This window comes from Procambarus clarkii, chromosome 21, assembly GCF_040958095.1.
Source record: "Procambarus clarkii isolate CNS0578487 chromosome 21, FALCON_Pclarkii_2.0, whole genome shotgun sequence".
NCBI classification, from domain to species: Eukaryota; Metazoa; Arthropoda; class Malacostraca; order Decapoda; family Cambaridae; genus Procambarus; species Procambarus clarkii.
The window spans coordinates 23,835,465-23,861,040 of NC_091170.1; positions in this window are offsets into that span (position 1 = coordinate 23,835,465).

Here is a 25,576-nt window from a genome sequence, read left to right on the forward strand (position 1 = left end):
CTGGTGGGAAAGTGTTCTAAAGATGTATAACTTCACTTGTGCATTGAGGCAAGTTGTGCATCAAGCATAGACACAGAGTTCTCCCATATTAAATGGGACTTGATGAAAAACGTAAAAGTGACCCCTAACTTGCTCTAGTTGCGCTTGGGAGGTGGTAATCTTTAGGGAGTATAAATACTCCGAAATTACCATCTCTTTTAAGGGTATGAGCGTGGTTCAGGTGGTTAAAGACGTACCTGTTATGCCAGTTGCTGGAAGGCTTCCCTGCTATCTAGGGTTCGAGTCTCTTGGTGGGAAAGTGTTCTAAAGTTGTATAACTTCACTTGCGTGTTTAGGCAAATTGTGCATCAAGCATAGACAAAGAGTTCTCCCATATAGACAGGGACTTGATGAAAAACGTAAAAGTGACACCTCTCTTGCTCTAGTTGCCCTTGGGAGGTGGTAATCTTTGGGGTGTATAAATACTCCGAAATTACCATCTCTTTTAAGGGTCTGAGCGTGGTGCAATGGGTTAAAGGCGTACCTCTTATGCCAGTTGCTGGAAGGCTTTTGTGCTGGCATGGGTTCGAGTCTCCTGGTGGGAAAGTGTTCTAAAGTTGTATAACTTCACTTGCGCGTTTAGGCAAGTTGTGCATCAAGCACAGACACAGAGTTCTCCCATATTAACAGGGACTTGATAAAAAAGGTAAAAGTGACCCCTTACTTGCTCTAGTTGCACTTGGGAGGTGGTAATCTTTGGGGTGTATAAATACTCTAAAATTTCCATCTCTTTTAAGGGCCTGAGTGTGGTGCAGTGGATTAAAGTTGTGTCTGTTATGACAGTTGCTGGAAGGCTTGTGTGCTGGCTAGTGTTCGAGTCTCCTGGTGGGAAAGTGTTCTAAAGTTGTATAACTTCACTTGCGCGTTTAGGCAAGTTGTGCATCAAGCATAGACACAGAGTTCTCCCATATTAACAGGAACTTGATAAAAAACGTAAAAGTGACCCCTTACTTGCTCTAGTTGCACTTGGGAGGTGGTAATCTTTAGGGTGTATAAATACTCCAAAATTACCATCTCTTTTTAAGTGTCTGAGCGTGGTGCAGTTGGTTAAAGACTTACCTGTTATGCCAGTTGCTGGAAGGCTTCTGTGCAGGCTAGGGTTCGTGTCTCGTGGTGGGAAAGTTTTCTATAGTTCTATAACTTCACTTGCGCGTTTAGGCAAGTTGTGCATCAAGCATAGACACAGAGTTCTCCCATATTATAAGGTACTTTATGAAAAACTTTAAAGTGACCTCTCACTTGCTCTAGTTGCGCTTGGGAGGTGGTAATCTTTAAGGTGTATAAATACTCCGAAATTACCATCTCTTTTTAAGTGTCTGAGCGTGGTGCAGTTGGTTAAAGACTTACCTGTTATGCCAGTTGCTGGAAGGCTTCTCTGCTGGCTAGGGTTCGAGTCTCTTGGTGGGAAAGTGTTTTAAAGTTGTATATCTTCACTTGCGCGTTTAGGCAAGTTGTGCATCAAGCATAGACAAAGAGTTCTCATATATTAACAGGGACTTGATGAAAAACGTAAAAGTGACCTTTAACTTCCTCTAGTTGCCCTTGGGATGTGGTAATCTTTGGGGTGTACAAATACTCCGAAATTACCATCTCTTTTAAGGGTCTGAGCGTGGTGCAGTGGGTTATAGTTGTATCTGTTATGCCAGTTGCTGGAAGTCTTCTGTGATGGCTAGGGTTTGAATCTCCTGGAGGGAAAGTGTTCTAAAGTTGTATGACTTCACTTGCGCGTTTAGGCCAGTTGTGCATTAAGCATAGACACAGAGTTCTCCCATATTAAAAGGGACTTAATGAAAAACTTAAAAGTGACCCCTCACTTGCTCTAGTTGCCCTTGGGAGGTGGTAATCTTTAGGGAGTATAAATACTCCGAAATTACCATCTCTTTTATGTGTCTGAGCGTGGTTCAGTGGGTTAAAGACGTACCTGTTATGCCAGTTGCTGGAAGGCTTCTCTGCTGGCTAGGGTTCGAGTCTCCTGGTGGGAAAGTGTTCTAAAGTTGTATAACTTCACTTGCTCGTTTAGGCAAATTGTGCATGAAGCATAGACAAAGAGTTCTCATATATAACAGGGACTTGATCAAAAACGTAAAAGTGACCCCTCACTTGCTCTAGTTGCCCTTGGGAGGTGGTAATCTTTGGGGTGTATAAATACCCAGAAATTACCATCTCTTTTTAGGGTCTGAGTTTGGTGCAGTGGGTTTAAGTTGTATCTGTTATGCCAGCTGCTGGAAGGCTTCTGTGCTGGCTAGTGTTCGAGTCTCATGGTGGGAAAGTGTTCTAAAGTTGTATAACTTCACTTGCACGTTTAGGCAAGTTGTGCATCAAGGATAGACACAGAGTTCTGCCATATTAACAGGGACTTGATAAAAAACGTAAAAGTGACCCCTTACTTGCTCTAGTTGCGCTTGGGGGGTGGTAATCTTTAGGGTGTATAAATTCTCCAAAATTTCCATCTCTTTTGGGGTCTGAGCGTGGGGCAGTGGGTTAAAGGCGTACCTGTTATGCCAGTTGCTGGAAGGCTTCTCTACTGGCTAGGGTTCGAGTCTCCTGGTGGGAAAGTGTTCTAAAGTTGTATAACTTTACTTGCGCGTTTAGGCAAGTTGTGCATCAAGCATAGACACAGAGTACTCACATATTAACAGGGACTTGATGAAAACCGTAAAAGTGACCCCTCACTTGCTCTAGTTGCCCTTGGGAGGTGGCAATCTATGGGGTGTATAAATACCCCGAAATTACCATCTCTTTTAAGGGTCTGAGCGTGGTGCAGTGGGTTAAAGGCGTTCCTGTTATGCCAGTTGCTGGAAGGCTTCTGTGCTGGCTAGGTTTTGAGTCTCCTGGTGGGAAAGTGTTCTAAAGTTGTATAACTTCACTTGCGCGTTTAGGCAAATTGTGCACCAAGCATAGACAAAGAGTTCTCATATATTACCAGCGACTTGATGAAAAACGTAAAAGTTACCCCTCACTTGCTCTAGTTGCCCTTGGGAGGTTGTAATCTTTGGGGTGTATAAATATTCCGAAATTACCGTCTCTTTTAAGGATCTGAGCGTGGTGCAGTTGGATAAAGGCGTACCTGTTATGCCAGTTGCTGGAAGGCTTCTGTGCAGGCTAGGGTTTGTGTCTCGTGGTGGGAAAGTGTTCTAAAGTTCTATAACTTCACTTGCGCGTTTAGGCAAGTTGTGCATCAAGCATAGACACAGAGTTCTCCCATATTAAAAGGTACTTTATGAAAAACTTTAAAGTGACCCCTCACTTGCTCTAGTTGCCCTTGGGAGGTGGTAATCTTTAGGTGCATAAATACTCCGAAATTACCATCTATTTTAAGGGTCTGAGCGTGGTGCAGTGGGTTAAGGGCGTTCCTGTTATGCCAGTTGCTGGAAGGCTTCTGTGCTTGCTTGGGTTCGAGTCTCCTGGTGGGAAAGTGTTCTAAAGTTGTATACTTCACTTGCGCGTTTAGGCAAGTTGTGCCTCAAGCATAGACACAGAGTTCTCCCATATTAACAGGGACTTGATGAAAAACGTAAAAGTGACCTTTAACTTGCTCTAGTTGCCCTTGGGAGGTGGTAATCTTTGGGGTGTATAAATACTCCGAAATTACCATCTCTTTTAAGGGTCTGAGCGTGGTGCAGTGGGTTATAGTTGTATCTGTTATGCCAGTTGCTGGAAGGCTTCTGTGCTTGCTTGGGTTCGAGTCTCCTGGTGGGAAAGTGTTCTAAAGTTGTATGACTTCACTTGCGCGTTTAGGCAAGTTGTGCATCAAGCATAGACACAGAGTTCTCCCATATTAACAGTGACTTGATAAAAAACGTAAAAGTGACCCCTCACTTTCTCTAGTTGCGCTTGGGAGGTCGTAATCTTTTGGGTGTATAAATACTCCGAAATTACCATCTCTTTTAAGGGTCTGAGCGTGGTGCAGTGGGTTAAAGTTGTATCTGTTATGCCAGTTGCTGGAAGTCTTCTGTGCTGGCTAGGGTTCGAGTCTCCTGGTGGGAAAGTGTTCTAAAGTTGTATAACTTCACTTGCGCGTTTAGGCAAGTTGTGCATCAAGCATAGACACAGAGTTCTCCCATATTAAAAAGTACTTTATGAAAAACTTTAAAGGGACCCCTCACTTGCTCTAGTTGCGCTTGGGAGGTGGTAATCTTTATGGTGTATAAATACTCCGAAATTACCATCTCTTTTAAGGGTCTGAGCTTAGGGCAGTGGGTTAAGGGCGTACCTCTCATGCCAGTTGCTGGAAGGCTTTTCTGCTGGTAAGTGTTCGAGTCTCTTGATGGGAAAGTATTCTAAAGTTGTATATCTTCCCTTGCGCATTTAGGCAAGTTGTGCATCAAGCATAGACAAAGAGTTCTCATATACTAACAGGGACCTGATGAAAAACGTAAAAGTGACCCCTCACTTGCTCTAGTTGCCCTTGGGAGGTGGTAATCTTTGGGGTGTTTAAATACCCCGAAATTACCATCTCTTTTAAGGGTCTGAGCGTGGTGCAGTGGGTTAAAGTTGTATCTGTTGTGCCAGTTGCTGGAAGGCTTCTGTGCAGGCTAGTGTTTGAGTCTCCTGGTGGGAAAGTGTTCTAAAGTTGTATAACTTCACTTGCACGTTTAGGCAAGTTGTGCATCAAGCATAGACACAGAGTTCTCATATATTAAAAGGGACTTTATGAAAAACTTAAAAGTGACCCCTCACTTGGTCTAGGTACCCTTGGGAGGTGTTAATCTTTGGGGTGTAGAAATACTCCGAAATTACCATCTTTTTTAAGGGTCTGAGCGTGGTGCAGTGGGTTAAAGGCGCACCTGTTACGCCATTTGCTGGAAGGCTTCTGTGCTGGCTTGGGTTCAAGTCTCCTGGAGGGTAAGTGTTCTAAAGTTGTATACTTCACTTGCGCGTTTAGGCATGTTGTGCATCAAGCATAGACACAGAGTTCTCCCATATTAATGGGGACTTGATGAAAAACGTAAAAGTGACCCCTCACTTGCTCTAGTTGCCCTTGGGAGATGGCAATCTATGGGGTGTATAAATACCCCGAAATTACCATTTCTTTTAAGGGTCTGAGTGTGGTGCAGTGGGTTAAAGGCGTACCTGTTATGCCAGTTGCTGGAAGGCTTCTGTGCTGGCTAGGTTTTGAGTCTCCTGGTGGGAAAGTGTTCTAAAGTTGTATAACTTCACTTGCGCATTTAGGCAAATTGTGCACCAAGCATAGACAAAGAGTTCTCATATATTAACAGCGACTTGATGAAAAACGTAAATGTGACCCCTCACTTGCTCTAGTTGCCCTTGTGAGGTGGTAATCTTTGGGGTGTATAAATATTCCGAAATTACCGTCTCTTTTAAGAGTCTGAGCGTGGTGCAGTGGGTTAAAGGCGTACCTGTTATGCCAGTTGCTGGAAGGCTTTTGTGCAGGCTAGTGTTCGTGTCTCGTGGTGGGAAAGTGTTCTAAAGTTCTATAACTTCACTTGCACGTTTAGGCAAGTTGTGCATCAAGCATAGACACAGAGTTGTCCCATATTAAAAGGTACTTTATGAAAAACGTAAAAGTGACCCCTCACTTGCTCTAGTTGCGCTTGGGAGGTGGTAATCTTCAGGGTGTATAAATACTCCGAAATTACCATCTCTTTTAAGGGTCTGAGCGTGGTTCAGTGGGTTAAAGAAGTACCTGTTATGCCAGTTGCTGGAAGGCTTCTCTTCTGGCTAGGGTTCGAGTCTCCTGGTGGGAAAGTGTTCTAAAAATGTATAACTTCACTTGCGCATTTAGGCAAGTTGTGCATCAAGCATAAACAAAGAGTTCTCATATATTAACAGGGACTTGATAAAAAACGTAAAAGTGACCCCTTTCTAGCTCTAGTTGCACTTGGGAGGTGGTAATCTTTAGGGTGTATAAATATTCCAAAATTTCCATCTCTTTTAGGGTCTGAGCGTGGTGCAGTGAGTTAAAGGCGTTCCTGTTATGCCAGTTGCTAGAAGGCTTCTCTGCTGGCTAGGGTTCGAGTCTCCTGGTGGGAAAGTTTTCTAAAAATGTATAACTTCACTTGCGCGTTTAGGCAAGTTGTGCATCAAGCATAGACAAAGAGTTCTCATATATTAACAGGGACTTGATGAAAAACGTAAAAGCAACCCCTCACTTGCTCTAGTTGCCCTTGGGAGGTGGTAATCTTTGGGGATATAAATACCCTGAAATTACCATCTCTTTTAAGGGTCTGAGCATGGTGCAGTGGGTTAAAGGCGTTCCTGTTATGACAGTTGCTGGAAGGGTTCTCTGCTGGCTAGGGTTCGAGTCTCCTGGTGGGAAAGTGTTCTAAAAATGTATAACTTCACTTTCGCGTTTAGGCAAGTTGTGCATCAAGCATAGACACAGAGTACTCATATATTAACAGGTACTTGATGAAAAACGTAAAAGTGACCCCTCACTTGCTCTAGTTGCCCTTCTGAGGTGGTAATCTTTGGGGTGTATAAATACTCCGACATTACCATCTCTTTTAAGGGTCTGAGTGTGGTGCAGTGGGTTAAAGGCGTACCTGTTATGCCAGTTGCTAGAAGGCTTCTGTGCAGGCTAGGGTTCGTGTCTCGTGGTGGGAAAGTGTTCTAAAGTTCTATAACTTCACTTGCGCGTTTAGGCAAGTTGTGCATCAAGCATAAACAAAGAGTTCTCATATATTAACAGGAACTTGATGAAAAACGTAAAAGTGACCCCTCACTTGCCCTAGTGGCCCTTGGGAGGTGGTAATCTTTGGGGTGTACAAATACTCCGAAATTACCATCTCTTTTAAGGGTCTGAGTGTGGTGCAGTGGGTTAAAGTTGTATCTGTATTGCCAGTTGCTGGAAGGCTTCTGTGCTGGCTAGTGTTCGAGTCTCCTGGTGGGAAAGTGTTCTAAAGTTGTATAACTTCACTTGCGCATTTAGGCAAGTTGTGCATCAAGCATAGACACAGAGTTCTCCCATATTAACAGGGACTTGATAAAAAACGTAAAAGTGACCCCTTACTTGCTCTAGTTGTGCTTGGGAGGTGGTAATCTTTAGGGTGTATAAATACTCCAAAATTTCCATCTCTTTTAAGGGTCTGAGCGTGGTGCAGTGGGTTAAAGGCGTTCCTGTTATGCCAGTTGCTGGAAGGCTTCTCTGTTGGCTAGGGTTCGAGTCTCCTGGTAGGAGAGTGTTCTAAAAATGTATAACTTCACTTGCGCGTTTAGGCAAGTTGTGCATCAAGCATAGACACAGAGTTCTCCCATATTAAAAGGTACGCTATGAAAAACGTAAAAGTGACCCCTCACTTGCTCTAGTTCCCCTTGTTAGGTGGTAATCTTTGGGGTGTATAAATACCCCGAAATTACCATCTCTTTTAAGGGTCTGAGTGTGGTGCAGTGGGTTAAAGGCGTACCTGTTATGCCAGTTGCTGGAAGGCTTCTGTGCTGGCTATTGCTCGAGTCTCCTATTGGGAAAGTGTTCTAAAGTTGTATAACTTCACTTGCGCGTTTAGGCAAGTTGTGCATCAAGCATAGACACAGAGTTCTCCCCTATTAAAAGGGACTTTATGAAAAACTTAAAAGTGACCCCTCACTTGCTCTAGTTGCCCTTAGGAGGTGGTAATCTTTGGGGTGTATAAATACTCCGAAAATACCATCTCTTTCAAGGGTCTGAGCTTGGTGTAGTGGGTTAAGGGCGTATTTGTCTTGCCAGGTGCTGGAAGGTTTCTGTGCTGGATAGGGTTCGAGTCTCCTGGTGGGAAAGTGTTCTAAAGTTGTATAACTTCACTTGCGCGTTTAGGCAAGTTGTGCATCAAGCATAGACACAGAGTTCTCCCATATTAAAAGGTACGCTATGAAAAACGTAAAAGTGACCCCTCACTTGCTCTAATTGCAATTGGGAGGTGGTAATCTTTAAGGTGTATAAATACTCCGAAATTACCATCTCTTTTAAGGGTCTGAGCGTGGTGCAGTGGGTTAAAGACGTACCTGTTATGCCAGTTGCTGGAAGGCTTCTCTGCTGGCTAGGGTTCGAGTCTCTTGGTAGGAAAGTGTTCTAAAGTTGTGTATCTTCACTTGCGCTTTTAAGCAAGTTGTGCAATAAGCATAGACAAACAGTTCTCATATATTAACAGGGACTTGATGAAAAACGCAAAAGTGACCCCTCACTTGCTCTAGTTGCCCTTGGGAGGTGGAAATCTTTGGGGTGTATAAATACCCCGAAATTACCATCTCTTTTAAGGGTCTGAGTATGGTGCAGTGGGTTTAAGGCGTACCTGTTATGCCAGTTGCTGGAAGGCTTCTGTGCTGGCTTGGGTTCGAGTCTCCTGGTGGGAAAGTGTTCTAAAGTTGTATACTTCACTTGCGTGTTTAGGCAAGTTTTGCATCAAGCATAGACACAGAGTTCTCCCATATTAACAGGGACTTGATGAAAAAGGTAAAAGTGACCCCTAACTTGCTCTAGTTTCCCTTGGGAGGTGGTAATCCTTGGGGTGTATAAATACTCCGAAATTACCATCTCTTTCAAGGGTCTGAGCTTGGTGTAGTGGGTTAAGGGCGTACCTGTCATGCCAGTTGCTGGAAGGCTTCTCTGCTGGCTAGGGTTCGAGTCTCCTGGTGGGAAAGTGTTCTAAAGTTGTATAACTTCATTTGCGCGTTTAGGCCAGTTGTGCATCGAGCATAGACACAGAGTTCTCCCATATTAAAAGGTACGCTATGAAAAACGTAAAAGTGACCCCTCACTTGCTCTAGTTCCCCTTGTTAGGTGGTAATCTTTGGGGTGTATAAATGCTCCGAAAATACCATCTCTTTTAAGGGTCTGAGCGTGGTGGAGTGGGTTAAATTTGTATCTGTTATGCCAGTTGCTGGAAGGCTTCTGTGCTGGCTATTGTTCGAGTCTCCTATTGGGAAAGTGTTCTAAAGTTGAATAACTTCACTTGCGCATTTAGGCAAGTTGTGCATCAAGCATAGACACAGAGTTCTCCCATATTAACAGGGACTTTATGAAAAACGTAAAAGTGACCCCTCACTTGCTCTAGTTGCCCTTAGGAGGTGGTAATCTTTGGGGTGTATAAATACTCCGAAAATACCATCTCTTTCAAGGGTCTGAGCTTGGTGTAGTGGGTTAAGGGCGTATTTGTCATGCCAGTTGCTGGAAGGTTTCTGTGCTGGCTAGGGTTCGAGTCTCCTGGTGGGAAAGTGTTCTAAAGTTGTATAACTTCACTTGCGCGTTTAGGCAAGTTGTGCATCAAGCATAGACACAGAGTTCTCCCATATTAAAAGGGACTTGATGAAAAACGTAAAAGTGACCCCTCACTTGCTCTAGTTGCCCTTGGGAGGTGGTAATCTTTAGGGTGTATAAAACTCCGAAATTACCATCTCTTTTAAGGGTCTGAGCGTGGTGCAGTGGGTTAAAGGCATACCTGTTATGCCAGTTGCCGGAAGGCTTCTGTGCTGGCTTGGGTTCGAGTCTCCTGGTGGGAAAGTGTTCTAAAGTTGTATACTTCACTTGTGCGTTTAGGCAAGTTGTGCATCAAGCATAGAAACAGAGTTCTCCCATATTAAAAGGTACGCTATGAAAAACGTAAAAGTGACCCCTCACTTGCTCTAGTTGCAATTGGGAGGTGGTAATCTTTAAGGTGTATAAATACTCCGAAATTACCATCTCTTTTAAGGGTCTGAGCGTGGTGCAGTGGGTTAAAGACGTAACTGTTATGCCAGTTGCTGGAAGGCTTCTCTGCTGGCTAGGGTTCGAGTCTCTTGGTAGGAAAGTGTTCTAAAGTTGTGTATCTTCACTTGCGCGTTTAGGCAAGTTGTGCAATAAGCATAGACAAACAGTTCTCATATATTAACAGGGACTTGATGAAAAACGTAAAAGTGACCCCTCACTTGCTCTAGTTGCCCTTGGGAGGTGGTAATCTTTGGGGTGTATAAATACCCCGAAATTACCATCTCTTTTAAGGGTCTGAGTATGGTGCAGTGGGTTAAAGGCGTACCTGTTATGTCAGTTGCTGGAAGGCTTCTGTGCTGGCTTGGGTTCGAGTCTCCTGGTGGGAAAGTGTTCTAAAGTTGTTTACTCTACTTGCGTGTTTAGGCAAGTTTTGCATCAAGCATAGACACAGAGTTCTCCCATATTAACAAGGACTTGATGAAAAACGTAAAAGTGACCCATAACTTGCTCTAGTTGCCCTTGGGAGGTGGTAATCTTTGGGGTGTATAAATACTCCAAAATGACCATCTCTTTTAAGGGTCTGAGCGTGGTGCAGTGGGTTAAAGACGTACCTGTTATGCCAGTTGCTGGAAGGCTTCTCTGCTGGCTAGGGTTCGAGTCTCTTGGTAGGAAAGTGTTCTAAAGTTGTGTATCTTCACTTGCGCTTTTAAGCAAGTTGTGCAATAAGCATAGACAAACAGTTCTCATATATTAACAGGGACTTGATGAAAAACGCAAAAGTGACCCCTCACTTGCTCTAGTTGCCCTTGGGAGGTGGAAATCTTTGGGGTGTATAAATACCCCGAAATTACCATCTCTTTTAAGGGTCTGAGTATGGTGCAGTGGGTTTAAGGCGTACCTGTTATGCCAGTTGCTGGAAGGCTTCTGTGCTGGCTTGGGTTCGAGTCTCCTGGTGGGAAAGTGTTCTAAAGTTGTATACTTCACTTGCGTGTTTAGGCAAGTTTTGCATCAAGCATAGACACAGAGTTCTCCCATATTAACAGGGACTTGATGAAAAAGGTAAAAGTGACCCCTAACTTGCTCTAGTTTCCCTTGGGAGGTGGTAATCCTTGGGGTGTATAAATACTCCGAAATTACCATCTCTTTCAAGGGTCTGAGCTTGGTGTAGTGGGTTAAGGGCGTACCTGTCATGCCAGTTGCTGGAAGGCTTCTCTGCTGGCTAGGGTTCGAGTCTCCTGGTGGGAAAGTGTTCTAAAGTTGTATAACTTCACTTGCGCGTTTAGGCCAGTTGTGCATCGAGCATAGACACAGAGTTCTCCCATATTAAAAGGTACGCTATGAAAAACGTAAAAGTGACCCCTCACTTGCTCTAGTTCCCCTTGTTAGGTGGTAATCTTTGGGGTGTATAAATGCTCCGAAAATACCATCTCTTTTAAGGGTCTGAGCGTGGTGGAGTGGGTTAAATTTGTATCTGTTATGCCAGTTGCTGGAAGGCTTCTGTGCTGGCTATTGTTCGAGTCTCCTATTGGGAAAGTGTTCTAAAGTTGAATAACTTCACTTGCGCATTTAGGCAAGTTGTGCATCAAGCATAGACACAGAGTTCTCCCATATTAACAGGGACTTTATGAAAAACGTAAAAGTGACCCCTCACTTGCTCTAGTTGCCCTTAGGAGGTGGTAATCTTTGGGGTGTATAAATACTCCGAAAATACCATCTCTTTCAAGGGTCTGAGCTTGGTGTAGTGGGTTAAGGGCGTATTTGTCATGCCAGTTGCTGGAAGGTTTCTGTGCTGGCTAGGGTTCGAGTCTCCTGGTGGGAAAGTGTTCTAAAGTTGTATAACTTCACTTGCGCGTTTAGGCAAGTTGTGCATCAAGCATAGACACAGAGTTCTCCCATATTAAAAGGGACTTGATGAAAAACGTAAAAGTGACCCCTCACTTGCTCTAGTTGCCCTTGGGAGGTGGTAATCTTTAGGGTGTATAAAACTCCGAAATTACCATCTCTTTTAAGGGTCTGAGCGTGGTGCAGTGGGTTAAAGGCATACCTGTTATGCCAGTTGCCGGAAGGCTTCTGTGCTGGCTTGGGTTCGAGTCTCCTGGTGGGAAAGTGTTCTAAAGTTGTATACTTCACTTGTGCGTTTAGGCAAGTTGTGCATCAAGCATAGAAACAGAGTTCTCCCATATTAAAAGGTACGCTATGAAAAACGTAAAAGTGACCCCTCACTTGCTCTAGTTGCAATTGGGAGGTGGTAATCTTTAAGGTGTATAAATACTCCGAAATTACCATCTCTTTTAAGGGTCTGAGCGTGGTGCAGTGGGTTAAAGACGTAACTGTTATGCCAGTTGCTGGAAGGCTTCTCTGCTGGCTAGGGTTCGAGTCTCTTGGTAGGAAAGTGTTCTAAAGTTGTGTATCTTCACTTGCGCGTTTAGGCAAGTTGTGCAATAAGCATAGACAAACAGTTCTCATATATTAACAGGGACTTGATGAAAAACGTAAAAGTGACCCCTCACTTGCTCTAGTTGCCCTTGGGAGGTGGTAATCTTTGGGGTGTATAAATACCCCGAAATTACCATCTCTTTTAAGGGTCTGAGTATGGTGCAGTGGGTTAAAGGCGTACCTGTTATGTCAGTTGCTGGAAGGCTTCTGTGCTGGCTTGGGTTCGAGTCTCCTGGTGGGAAAGTGTTCTAAAGTTGTTTACTTTACTTGCGTGTTTAGGCAAGTTTTGCATCAAGCATAGACACAGAGTTCTCCCATATTAACAAGGACTTGATGAAAAACGTAAAAGTGACCCATAACTTGCTCTAGTTGCCCTTGGGAGGTGGTAATCTTTGGGGTGTATAAATACTCCAAAATGACCATCTCTTTCAAGGGTCTGAGCTTGGTGTAGTGGGTTAAGGGCGTACCTGTCATGCCAGTTGCTGTAAGGTTTCTGTGCTGGCTAGGGTTGGAGTCTCCTGGTGGGAAAGTGTTCTAAAGTTGTATAACTTCACTTGCGCGTTTAGGCAAGTTTTGCATCAAGCATAGACACAGATTTCTTCCCTATTAAAAGGGACTTGATGAAAAATTTAAAAGTGACCCCTCACTTGCTCTAGTTGCCCTTAGGAGGTGGTAATCTTTGGGGTATATAAATACTCCGAAATTACCATCTCTTTCAAGGGTCTGAGCTTGGTGTAGTGGGTTAAGGGCGTACCTGTCATGCCAGTTGCTGGAAGGTTTCTGTGCTGGCTAGGGTTCGAGTCTCCTGGTGGGAAAGTGTTCTAAAGTTGTATAACTTCACTTGCGCGTTTAGGCAAGTTGTGCATCAAGCATGGACACAGAGTTCTCCCATATTAAAAGGTACGCTATGAAAAACGTAAAAGTGACCCCTCACTTGCTCTAGTTCACCTTGTTAGGTGGTAATCTTTGGGGTGTATAAATGCTCCGAAAATACCATCTCTTTTAAGGGTCTGAGCGTGGTGGAGTGGGTTAAATTTGTATCTGTTATGCCAGTTGCTGGAAGGCTTCTGTGCTGGCTATTGTTCGAGTCTCCTATTGGGAAAGTGTTCTAAAGTTGTATAACTTCACTTGCGCATTTAGGCAAGTTGTGCATCAAGCATAGACAAAGAGTTCTCATATACTAACAGGGACCTGATGAAAAACGTAAAAGTGACCCCTCACTTGCTCTAGTTGCCCTTGGGAGGTGGTAATCTTTGGGGTGTTTAAATACCCCGAAATTACCATCTCTTTTAAGGGTCTGAGCGTGGTGCAGTGGGTTAAAGTTGTATCTGTTGTGCCAGTTGCTGGAAGGCTTCTGTGCAGGCTAGTGTTTGAGTCTCCTGGTGGGAAAGTGTTCTAAAGTTGTATAACTTCACTTGCACGTTTAGGCAAGTTGTGCATCAATCATAGACACAGAGTTCTCATATATTAAAAGGGACTTTATGAAAAACTTAAAAGTGACCCCTCACTTGGTCTAGGTACCCTTGGGAGGTGTTAATCTTTGGGGTGTAGAAATACTCCGAAATTACCATCTTTTTTAAGGGTCTGAGCGTGGTGCAGTGGGTTAAAGGCGCACCTGTTATGCCAGTTGCTGGAAGGCTTCTGTGCTGGCTTGGGTACAAGTCTCCTGGAGGGTAAGTGTTCTAAAGCTGTATACTTCACTTGCGCGTTTAGGCATGTTGTGCATCAAGCATAGACACAGAGTTCTCCCATATTAATGGGGACTTGATGAAAAACGTAAAAGTGACCCCTCACTTGCTCTAGTTGCCCTTGGGAGATGGCAATCTATGGGGTGTATAAATACCCCGAAATTACCATTTCTTTTAAGGGTCTGAGTGTGGTGCAGTGGGTTAAAGGCGTACCTGTTATGCCAGTTGCTGGAAGGCTTCTGTGCTGGCTAGGTTTTGAGTCTCCTGGTGGGAAAGTGTTCTAAAGTTGTATAACTTCACTTGCGCATTTAGGCAAATTGTGCACCAAGCATAGACAAAGAGTTCTCATATATTAACAGCGACTTGATGAAAAACGTAAAAGTGACCCCTCACTTGCTCTAGTTGCCCTTGTGAGGTGGTAATCTTTGGGGTGTATAAATATTCCGAAATTACTGTCTCTTTTAAGGGTCTGAGCGTGGTGCAGTGGGTTAAAGGCGTACCTGTTATGCCAGTTGCTGGAAGGCTTTTGTGCAGGCTAGTGTTCGTGTCTCGTGGTGGGAAAGTGTTCTAAAGTTCTATAACTTCACTTGCACGTTTAGGCAAGTTGTGCATCAAGCATAGACACAGAGTTGTCCCATATTAAAAGGTACTTTATGAAAAACGTAAAAGTGACCCCTCACTTGCTCTAGTTGCGCTTGGGAGGTGGTAATCTTCAGGGTGTATAAATACTCCGAAATTACCATCTCTTTTAAGGGTCTGAGCGTGGTTCAGTGGGTTAAAGAAGTACCTGTTATGCCAGTTGCTGGAAGGCTTCTCTTCTGGCTAGGGTTCGAGTCTCCTGGTGGGAAAGTGTTCTAAAAATGTATAACTTCACTTGCGCATTTAGGCAAGTTGTGCATCAAGCATAAACAAAGAGTTCTCATATATTAACAGGGACTTGATAAAAAACATAAAAGTGACCCCTTTCTAGCTCTAGTTGCACTTGGGAGGTGGTAATCTTTAGGGTGTATAAATATTCCAAAATTTCCATCTCTTTTAAGGGTCTGAGCGTGGTGCAGTGAGTTAAAGGCGTTCCTGTTATGCCAGTTGCTAGAAGGCTTCTCTGCTGGCTAGGGTTCGAGTCTCCTGGTGGGAAAGTTTTCTAAAAATGTATAACTTCACTTGCGCGTTTAGGCAAGTTGTGCATCAAGCATAGACAAAGAGTTCTCATATATTAACAGGGACTTGATGAAAAACGTAAAAGCAACCCCTCACTTGCTCTAGTTGCCCTTGGGAGGTGGTAATCTTTGGGGATATAAATACCCTGAAATTACCATCTCTTTTAAGGGTCTGAGCATGGTGCAGTGGGTTAAAGGCGTTCCTGTTATGACAGTTGCTGGAAGGGTTCTCTGCTGGCTAGGGTTCGAGTCTCCTGGTGGGAAAGTGTTCTAAAAATGTATAACTTCACTTTCGCGTTTAGGCAAGTTGTGCATCAAGCATAGACACAGAGTACTCATATATTAACAGGTACTTGATGAAAAACGTAAAAGTGACCCCTCACTTGCTCTAGTTGCCCTTCTGAGGTGGTAATCTTTGGGGTGTATAAATACTCCGACATTACCATCTCTTTTAAGGGTCTGAGTGTGGTGCAGTGGGTTAAAGGCGTACCTGTTATGCCAGTTGCTAGAAGGCTTCTGTGCAGGCTAGGGTTCGTGTCTCGTGGTGGGAAAGTGTTCTAAAGTTCTATAACTTCACTTGCGCGTTTAGGCAAGTTGTGCATCAAGCATAGACACAGAGTTCTCCCATATTAAAATGTACTTTATGAAAAACTTTAAAGTGACCCTTCACTTGCTCTAGTTGCACTTGGGAGGTGGTAATCTTTAAGGTGTATAAATACTCCAAAATTACCATCTCTTTTAAGGGTCTCAGCGTGGTGCATTGGGTTAAAGACGTACCTGTAATGCCAGTTGCTGGAAGGCTTCTCTGCTGGCTAGGGTTCGAGTCTCTTGGTAGGAAAGTGTTCTAAAGTTGTATATCTTCACTTGCGCGTTTAGGCAAGTTGTGCATCAAGCATAGACAAAGAGTTCTCATATATTAACAGGGACTTGATGAAAAACGTAAAAGTGACCCCTCACTTGCTCTAGTTGCCCTTCTGAGGTGGTAATCTTTGGGGTGTATAAATACTCCGAAATTACCATCTCTTTTAAGGGTCTGAGCGTGGTTCAGTGGGTTAAAGACGTACCTGTTATGCCAGTTGCTGGAAGGCTTCTCTTCTGGCTAGGGTTCGAGTCTCCTGGTGGGAAAGTGTTCTAAAAATGTATAACTTCACTTGCGCATTTAGGCAAGTTGTGCATCAAGCATAAACAAAGAGTTCTCATATATTAACAGGAACTTGATGAAAAACGTAAAAGTGACCCCTCACTTGCCCTAGTGGCCCTTGGGAGGTGGTAATCTTTGGGGTGTACAAATACTCCGAAATTACCATCTCTTTTAAGGGTCTGAGTGTGGTGCAGTGGGTTAAAGTTGTATCTGTATTGCCAGTTGCTGGAAGGCTTCTGTGCTGGCTAGTGTTCGAGTCTCCTGGTGGGAAAGTGTTCTAAAGTTGTATAACTTCACTTGCGCATTTAGGCAAGTTGTGCATCAAGCATAGACACAGAGTTCTCCCTTATTAACAGGGACTTGATAAAAAACGTAAAAGTGACCCCTTACTTGCTCTAGTTGTGCTTGGGAGGTGGTAATCTTTAGGGTGTATAAATACTCCAAAATTTCCATCTCTTTTAAGGGTCTGAGCGTGGTGCAGTGGGTTAAAGGCGTTCCTGTTATGCCAGTTGCTGGAAGGCTTCTCTGTTGGCTAGGGTTCGAGTCTCCTGGTAGGAGAGTGTTCTAAAAATGTATAACTTCACTTGCGCGTTTAGGCAAGTTGTGCATCAAGCATAGACACAGAGTTCTCATATATTAACAGGTACTTGATGAAAAACGCAAAGTGACCCCTCACTTGCTCTAGTTGCCCTTCTTAGGTGGTAATCTTTGGGGTGTATAAATACTCCGAAATTACCATCTCTTTTAAGGGTCTGAGTGTGGTGCAGTGGGTTAAAGGCGTACCTGTTATGCCAGTTGCTGGAAGGCTTCTGTGCTGGCTATTGCTCGAGTCTCCTATTGGGGAAGTGTTCTAAAGTTGTATAACTTCACTTGCGCGTTTAGGCAAGTTGTGCATCAAGCATAGACACAGAGTTCTCCCCTATTAAAAGGGACTTTATGAAAAACTTAAAAGTGACCCCTCACTTGCTCTAGTTGCCCTTAGGAGGTGGTAATCTTTGGGGTGTATAAATACTCCGAAAATACCATCTCTTTCAAGGGTCTGAGCTTGGTGTAGTGGGTTAAGGGCGTATTTGTCTTGCCAGTTGCTGGAAGGTTTCTGTGCTGGCTAGGGTTCGAGTCTCCTGGTGGGAAAGTGTTCTAAAGTTGTATAACTTCACTTGCGCGTTTAGGCAAGTTGTGCATCAAGCATAGACACAGAGTTCTCCCATATAAAAGGGACTTGATGAAAAACGTAAAAAGTGACCCCTCACTTGCTCTAGTTGCCCTTGGGAGGTGGTAATCTTTAGGGTGTATAAATACTCCGAAATTACCATCTCTTTTAAAGGTCTGAGCGTGGTGCAGTGGGTTAAAGGCATACCTGTTATGCCAGTTGCCGGAAGGCTTCTGTGCTGGCTTGGGTTCGAGTCTCCTGGTGGGAAAGTGTTCTAAAGTTGTATACTTCACTTGTGCGTTTAGGCAAGTTGTGCATCAAGCATAGACACAGAGTTCTTCCATATTAAAAGGTACGCTATGAAAAACGTAAAAGTGACCCCTCACTTGCTCTAATTGCAATTGGGAGGTGGTAATCTTTAAGGTGTATAAATACTCCGAAATTACCATCTCTTTTAAGGGTCTGAGCGTGGTGCAGTGGGTTAAAGACGTACCTGTTATGCCAGTTGCTGGAAGGCTTCTCTGCTGGCTAGGGTTCGAGTCTCTGGTAGGAAAGTGTTTCTAAAGTTGTGTACCTTCACTTGCGCTTTTAAGCAAGTTGTGCAATAAGCATAGACAAACAGTTCTCAATATATTAACAGGGACTTGATGAAAAACGTAAAAGTGACCCCTCACTTGCTCTAGTTGCCCCTTGGGAGGTGGGAAATGTTTTGGGGTGTATAAATACCCGAAATTACCATCTCTTTTTAAGGGTCTGAGTATATGGTGCAGTGGGTTTAAGGCGTACCTGTTTATGCCAGTTGCTGGAAGGCTTCTGTGCTGGCTTGGGTTCGTAGGTCTCCTGGTGGGAAAGTGTTCTAAAGTTGTATACTTCACTTGCGTGTTTAGGTCAAGTTTTGCATCAATGCATAGACACAGAGTTCTCCCATATTAACAGGGACTTGATGAAAACGTAAAAGTGACCCCTAACTTGCTCTAGTTTCCCTTGGGAGGTGGTAATCTTTGGGGTGTATAAATACTCCGAAATTACCATCTCTTTCAAGGGTCTGAGCTTGGTGTAGTGGGTTAAGGGCGTACCTGTCATGCCAGTTGCTGTAAGGTTTCTGTGCTGGCTAGGGTTCGAGTCTCCTGGGGAAAGTGTTCTAAAGTTGTATAACTTCACTTGCGCGTTTAGGCCAGTTGTGCATCAAGCATAGACACAGAGTTCTCCCATATTAAAAGGTACGCTATGAAAAACGTAAAAGTGACCCCTCACTTGATCTAGTTCCCCTTGTTAGGTGGTAATCTTTGGGGTGTATAAATGCTCCGAAAATACCATCTCTTTTAAGGGTCTGAGCGTGGTGGAGTGGGTTAAATTTGTATCTGTTATGCCAGTTGCTGGAAGGCTTCTGTGTTGGCTATTGTTCGAGTCTCCTATTGGAAAGTGTTCTAAAGTTGTATAACTTCACTTGCGCATTTTAGGCAAGTGTGCATCAAGCATATGACACAGAGTTCTCCCATATTAACAGGACTTTATGAAAAACGTTAAAAGTGGACCCCCTCACTTGCTCTAGTTGCCCTTAGGAGTGGTAATCTTTTGGGGTGTATAAATACTCCGAAAATACCATCTCTTTCAAGGGTCTGATCTTGGTGTAGTGGGTTAAGGGCGTATTTGTCATGCCAGTTGCTGGAATGATTTCTGTGTCTGGCTAGGGTTCGAGTTCTTCCTGGTGGGAAAGTGTTCTAAGTTGTATAACTTCACTTGCGCGTTTAGGCAAGTTGTGCATCAAGCATAGACACAGAGTTCTCCCATATTAAAAGGTATGCTATGAAAAACGTAAAAGTGACCCCTCACTTGCTCTAGTTGCAATTGGGAGGTGGTAATCTTTAAGGTGTATAAATACCCCGATATTATATCTCTTTTAAGGGTCTGAGTATGGTGCAGTGGGTTAAAGGCGTACCTGTTATGTCAGTTGCTGGAAGGCTTCTGTGCTGGCTTGGGTTCGAGTCTCCTGGTGGGAAAGTGTTCTAAAGTTGTTACTTTACTTGCGTGTTTAGGCAAGTTTTGCATCAAGCATAGACACAGAGTTCTCCCATATTAACAAGGACTTGATGAAAAACGTAAAAGTGACCCATAACTTGCTCTAGTTGCCCTTGGGAGGTGGTAATCTTTGGGTGTATAAATACTCCAAAATGACCATCTCTTTCAAGGGTCTGAGCTTGGTGTAGTGGGTTAAGGGCGTACCTGTCATGCCAGTTGCTGTAAGGTTTCTGTGCTGGCTAGGGTTGGAGTCTCCTGGTGGGAAAGTGTTCTAAAGTTGTATAACTTCACTTGCGCGTTTAGGCAAGTTTTGCATCAAGCATAGACACAGATTTCTTCCCTATTAAAAGGGACTTTATGAAAAATTTAAAAGTGACCCCTCACTTGCTCTAGTTGCCCTTAGGAGGTGGTAATCTTTGGGGTGTATAAATACTCCGAAATTACCATCTCTTTCAAGGGTCTGAGCTTGGTGTAGTGGGTTAAGGGCGTACCTGTCATGCCAGTTGCTGGAAGGTTTCTGTGCTGGCTAGGGTTCGAGTCTCCTGGTGGGAAAGTGTTCTAAAGTTGTATAACTTCACTTGCGCGTTTAGGCAAGTTGTGCATCAAGCATAGACACAGAGTTCTCCCATATAAAAGGGACTTGATGAAAAACGTAAAAGTGACCCCTCACTTGCTCTAGTTGCCCTTGGGAGGTGGTAATCTTTAGGGTGTATAAATACTCCGAAATTACCATCTCTTTTAAGGGTCTGAGCGTGGTGCAGTGGGTTAAAGGCATACCTGTTATGCCAGTTGCCGGAAGGCTTCTGTGCTGGCTTGGGTTCGAGTCTCCTGGTGGGAAAATGTTCTAAAGTTGTATACTTCACTCTCGCGTTTAGGCAAGTTGTGCATCAAGCATAGACACAGAGTTCTCATATATTAACAGGTACTTGATGAAAAACGTAAAAGTTGACCCCTCACTGCTCTAGTTGCCCTTCTGAGGTGGTATTCTTTGGGGTATAAATACTTCGAAATTACCATCTCTTTTAAGGGTCTGAGCGTGGTGCAGTGGGGTTAATGGCGTACCTATTATGCCAGTTGCTAGAAGGTTTCGTCCAGGCTAGGTTCGTGTCTCGTGGTGGGAAAGTGTTCTAAAGTTCTATAACTTCACTCGCGCGTTTAGGCAAGTTGTGCATCAAGCATAGACACAGAGTTCTCCCCATATTAAAAGGTACTTTATGAAAACTTTTAAATTGACCCCCTCACTTGCTCTAGTTGCGCTTGGGAGGTGGTAATCTTTAAGGTGTATAAATACTCCGAAATTACCATCTCTTTTTTTAGGGTCTGAGCATGGTGCAGTGGGTTAAAGACATGCCAGTAGCTGGAAGGCTTCTCTGCTGGCTAGTGTTCGAGTCTCTTGGTGGGAAAGTGTTCTAAAGTTGTATACCTTCACTCTCGTGTTTAGGAGAGTTGTGCCTTAAGCATAGGACACAGGGTCTTCCATATTAACAGGGACTTGATGAAAAACGTTAAAGTGACCCCTCACTTGCTCTAGTGCTCTTGGGAGGGTGGTGATCTTTGGTGTATTGAAATACTCCGAAATTACCATCTCTTTTAGGTCTGAGCAGGTGGTGGCAGTGGGTTAAGGCGTACCTGGTTATGCCAGTTGCTGGAAGGCTTCTGTGATGGCTAGGGTTTGAGTCTCCTGGTGGGAAAGTGCTCTAAAGTTGTATGACTTCAGTTGCGGGTTTAGGCCAGTTGTGCATCAAGCATAGACACAGAGTTCTCCCATATTAAAAGGGACTTTATGAAAAACTTAAAAGTGACCCCTCACTTTCTCTAGTTGCCCTTGGGAGGTGGTAATCTTTGGGGTGTATAAATACTTCGAAATTACCATCTCTTTCAAGGGTCTGAGCTTGTGCAGTGAGTTAAAGGCGTACCTGTTATGCCATTTGCTGGAAGGCTTTTGTGCTGGCTAGGGTTCGAGTCTCCTGGTGGGAAAGTGTTCTAAAGATGTATAACTTCACTTGTGCATTGAGGCAAGTTGTGCATCAAGCATAGACACAGAGTTCTCCCATATTAAATGGGACTTGATGAAAAACGTAAAAGTGACCCCTAACTTGCTCTAGTTGCGCTTGGGAGGTGGTAATCTTTAGGGAGTATAAATACTCCGAAATTACCATCTCTTTTAAGGGTATGAGCGTGGTTCAGGTGGTTAAAGACGTACCTGTTATGCCAGTTGCTGGAAGGCTTCCCTGCTATCTAGGGTTCGAGTCTCTTGGTGGGAAAGTGTTCTAAAGTTGTATAACTTCACTTGCGTGTTTAGGCAAATTGTGCATCAAGCATAGACAAAGAGTTCTCCCATATAGACAGGGACTTGATGAAAAACGTAAAAGTGACACCTCTCTTGCTCTAGTTGCCCTTGGGAGGTGGTAATCTTTGGGGTGTATAAATACTCCGAAATTACCATCTCTTTTAAGGGTCTGAGCGTGGTGCAATGGGTTAAAGGCGTACCTCTTATGCCAGTTGCTGGAAGGCTTTTGTGCTGGCATGGGTTCGAGTCTCCTGGTGGGAAAGTGTTCTAAAGTTGTATAACTTCACTTGCGCGTTTAGGCAAGTTGTGCATCAAGCACAGACACAGAGTTCTCCCATATTAACAGGGACTTGATAAAAAAGGTAAAAGTGACCCCTTACTTGCTCTAGTTGCACTTGGGAGGTGGTAATCTTTGGGGTGTATAAATACTCTAAAATTTCCATCTCTTTTAAGGGCCTGAGTGTGGTGCAGTGGATTAAAGTTGTGTCTGTTATGACAGTTGCTGGAAGGCTTGTGTGCTGGCTAGTGTTCGAGTCTCCTGGTGGGAAAGTGTTCTAAAGTTGTATAACTTCACTTGCGCGTTTAGGCAAGTTGTGCATCAAGCATAGACACAGAGTTCTCCCATATTAACAGGAACTTGATAAAAAACGTAAAAGTGACCCCTTACTTGCTCTAGTTGCACTTGGGAGGTGGTAATCTTTAGGGTGTATAAATACTCCAAAATTACCATCTCTTTTTAAGTGTCTGAGCGTGGTGCAGTTGGTTAAAGACTTACCTGTTATGCCAGTTGCTGGAAGGCTTCTGTGCAGGCTAGGGTTCGTGTCTCGTGGTGGGAAAGTTTTCTATAGTTCTATAACTTCACTTGCGCGTTTAGGCAAGTTGTGCATCAAGCATAGACACAGAGTTCTCCCATATTATAAGGTACTTTATGAAAAACTTTAAAGTGACCTCTCACTTGCTCTAGTTGCGCTTGGGAGGTGGTAATCTTTAAGGTGTATAAATACTCCGAAATTACCATCTCTTTTTAAGTGTCTGAGCGTGGTGCAGTTGGTTAAAGACTTACCTGTTATGCCAGTTGCTGGAAGGCTTCTCTGCTGGCTAGGGTTCGAGTCTCTTGGTGGGAAAGTGTTTTAAAGTTGTATATCTTCACTTGCGCGTTTAGGCAAGTTGTGCATCAAGCATAGACAAAGAGTTCTCATATATTAACAGGGACTTGATGAAAAACGTAAAAGTGACCTTTAACTTCCTCTAGTTGCCCTTGGGATGTGGTAATCTTTGGGGTGTACAAATACTCCGAAATTACCATCTCTTTTAAGGGTCTGAGCGTGGTGCAGTGGGTTATAGTTGTATCTGTTATGCCAGTTGCTGGAAGTCTTCTGTGATGGCTAGGGTTTGAATCTCCTGGAGGGAAAGTGTTCTAAAGTTGTATGACTTCACTTGCGCGTTTAGGCCAGTTGTGCATTAAGCATAGACACAGAGTTCTCCCATATTAAAAGGGACTTAATGAAAAACTTAAAAGTGACCCCTCACTTGCTCTAGTTGCCCTTGGGAGGTGGTTCTCTTTAGGGAGTATAAATACTCCGAAATTACCATCTCTTTTATGTGTCTGAGCGTGGTTCAGTGGGTTAAAGACGTACCTGTTATGCCAGTTGCTGGAAGGCTTCTCTGCTGGCTAGGGTTCGAGTCTCCTGGTGGGAAAGTGTTCTAAAGTTGTATAACTTCACTTGCTCGTTTAGGCAAATTGTGCATGAAGCATAGACAAAGAGTTCTCATATATAACAGGGACTTGATCAAAAACGTAAAAGTGACCCCTCACTTGCTCTAGTTGCCCTTGGGAGGTGGTAATCTTTGGGTGTATAAATACCCAGAAATTACCATCTCTTTTTAGGGTCTGAGTTTGGTGCAGTGGGTTTAAGTTGTATCTGTTATGCCAGCTGCTGGAAGGCTTCTGTGCTGGCTAGTGTTCGAGTCTCATGGTGGGAAAGTGTTCTAAAGTTGTATAACTTCACTTGCACGTTTAGGCAAGTTGTGCATCAAGGATAGACACAGAGTTCTGCCATATTAACAGGGACTTGATAAAAAACGTAAAAGTGACCCCTTACTTGCTCTAGTTGCGCTTGGGGGGGGTAATCTTTAGGGTGTATAAATTCTCCAAAATTTCCATCTCTTTTGGGGTCTGAGCGTGGGGCAGTGGGTTAAAGGCGTACCTGTTATGCCAGTTGCTGGAAGGCTTCTCTACTGGCTAGGGTTCGAGTCTCCTGGTGGGAAAGTGTTCTAAAGTTGTATAACTTTACTTGCGCGTTTAGGCAAGTTGTGCATCAAGCATAGACACAGAGTACTCACATATTAACAGGGACTTGATGAAAACCGTAAAAGTGACCCCTCACTTGCTCTAGTTGCCCTTGGGAGGTGGCAATCTATGGGGTGTATAAATACCCCGAAATTACCATCTCTTTTAAGGGTCTGAGCGTGGTGCAGTGGGTTAAAGGCGTTCCTGTTATGCCAGTTGCTGGAAGGCTTCTGTGCTGGCTAGGTTTTGAGTCTCCTGGTGGGAAAGTGTTCTAAAGTTGTATAACTTCACTTGCGCGTTTAGGCAAATTGTGCACCAAGCATAGACAAAGAGTTCTCATATATTACCAGCGACTTGATGAAAAACGTAAAAGTTACCCCTCACTTGCTCTAGTTGCCCTTGGGAGGTTGTAATCTTTGGGGTGTATAAATATTCCGAAATTACCGTCTCTTTTAAGGATCTGAGCGTGGTGCAGTTGGATAAAGGCGTACCTGTTATGCCAGTTGCTGGAAGGCTTCTGTGCAGGCTAGGGTTTGTGTCTCGTGGTGGGAAAGTGTTCTAAAGTTCTATAACTTCACTTGCGCGTTTAGGCAAGTTGTGCATCAAGCATAGACACAGAGTTCTCCCATATTAAAAGGTACTTTATGAAAAACTTTAAAGTGACCCCTCACTTGCTCTAGTTGCCCTTGGGAGGTGGTAATCTTTAGGTGCATAAATACTCCGAAATTACCATCTATTTTAAGGGTCTGAGCGTGGTGCAGTGGGTTAAGGGCGTTCCTGTTATGCCAGTTGCTGGAAGGCTTCTGTGCTTGCTTGGGTTCGAGTCTCCTGGTGGGAAAGTGTTCTAAAGTTGTATACTTCACTTGCGCGTTTAGGCAAGTTGTGCCTCAAGCATAGACACAGAGTTCTCCCATATTAACAGGGACTTGATGAAAAACGTAAAAGTGACCTTTAACTTGCTCTAGTTGCCCTTGGGAGGTGGTAATCTTTGGGGTGTATAAATACTCCGAAATTACCATCTCTTTTAAGGGTCTGAGCGTGGTGCAGTGGGTTATAGTTGTATCTGTTATGCCAGTTGCTGGAAGGCTTCTGTGCTTGCTTGGGTTCGAGTCTCCTGGTGGGAAAGTGTTCTAAAGTTGTATGACTTCACTTGCGCGTTTAGGCAAGTTGTGCATCAAGCATAGACACAGAGTTCTCCCATATTAACAGTGACTTGATAAAAAACGTAAAAGTGACCCCTCACTTTCTCTAGTTGCGCTTGGGAGGTCGTAATCTTTTGGGTGTATAAATACTCCGAAATTACCATCTCTTTTAAGGGTCTGAGCGTGGTGCAGTGGGTTAAAGTTGTATCTGTTATGCCAGTTGCTGGAAGTCTTCTGTGCTGGCTAGGGTTCGAGTCTCCTGGTGGGAAAGTGTTCTAAAGTTGTATAACTTCACTTGCGCGTTTAGGCAAGTTGTGCATCAAGCATAGACACAGAGTTCTCCCATATTAAAAAGTACTTTATGAAAAACTTTAAAGGGACCCCTCACTTGCTCTAGTTGCGCTTGGGAGGTGGTAATCTTTATGGTGTATAAATACTCCGAAATTACCATCTCTTTTAAGGGTCTGAGCTTAGGGCAGTGGGTTAAGGGCGTACCTCTCATGCCAGTTGCTGGAAGGCTTTTCTGCTGGTAAGTGTTCGAGTCTCTTGATGGGAAAGTATTCTAAAGTTGTATATCTTCCCTTGCGCATTTAGGCAAGTTG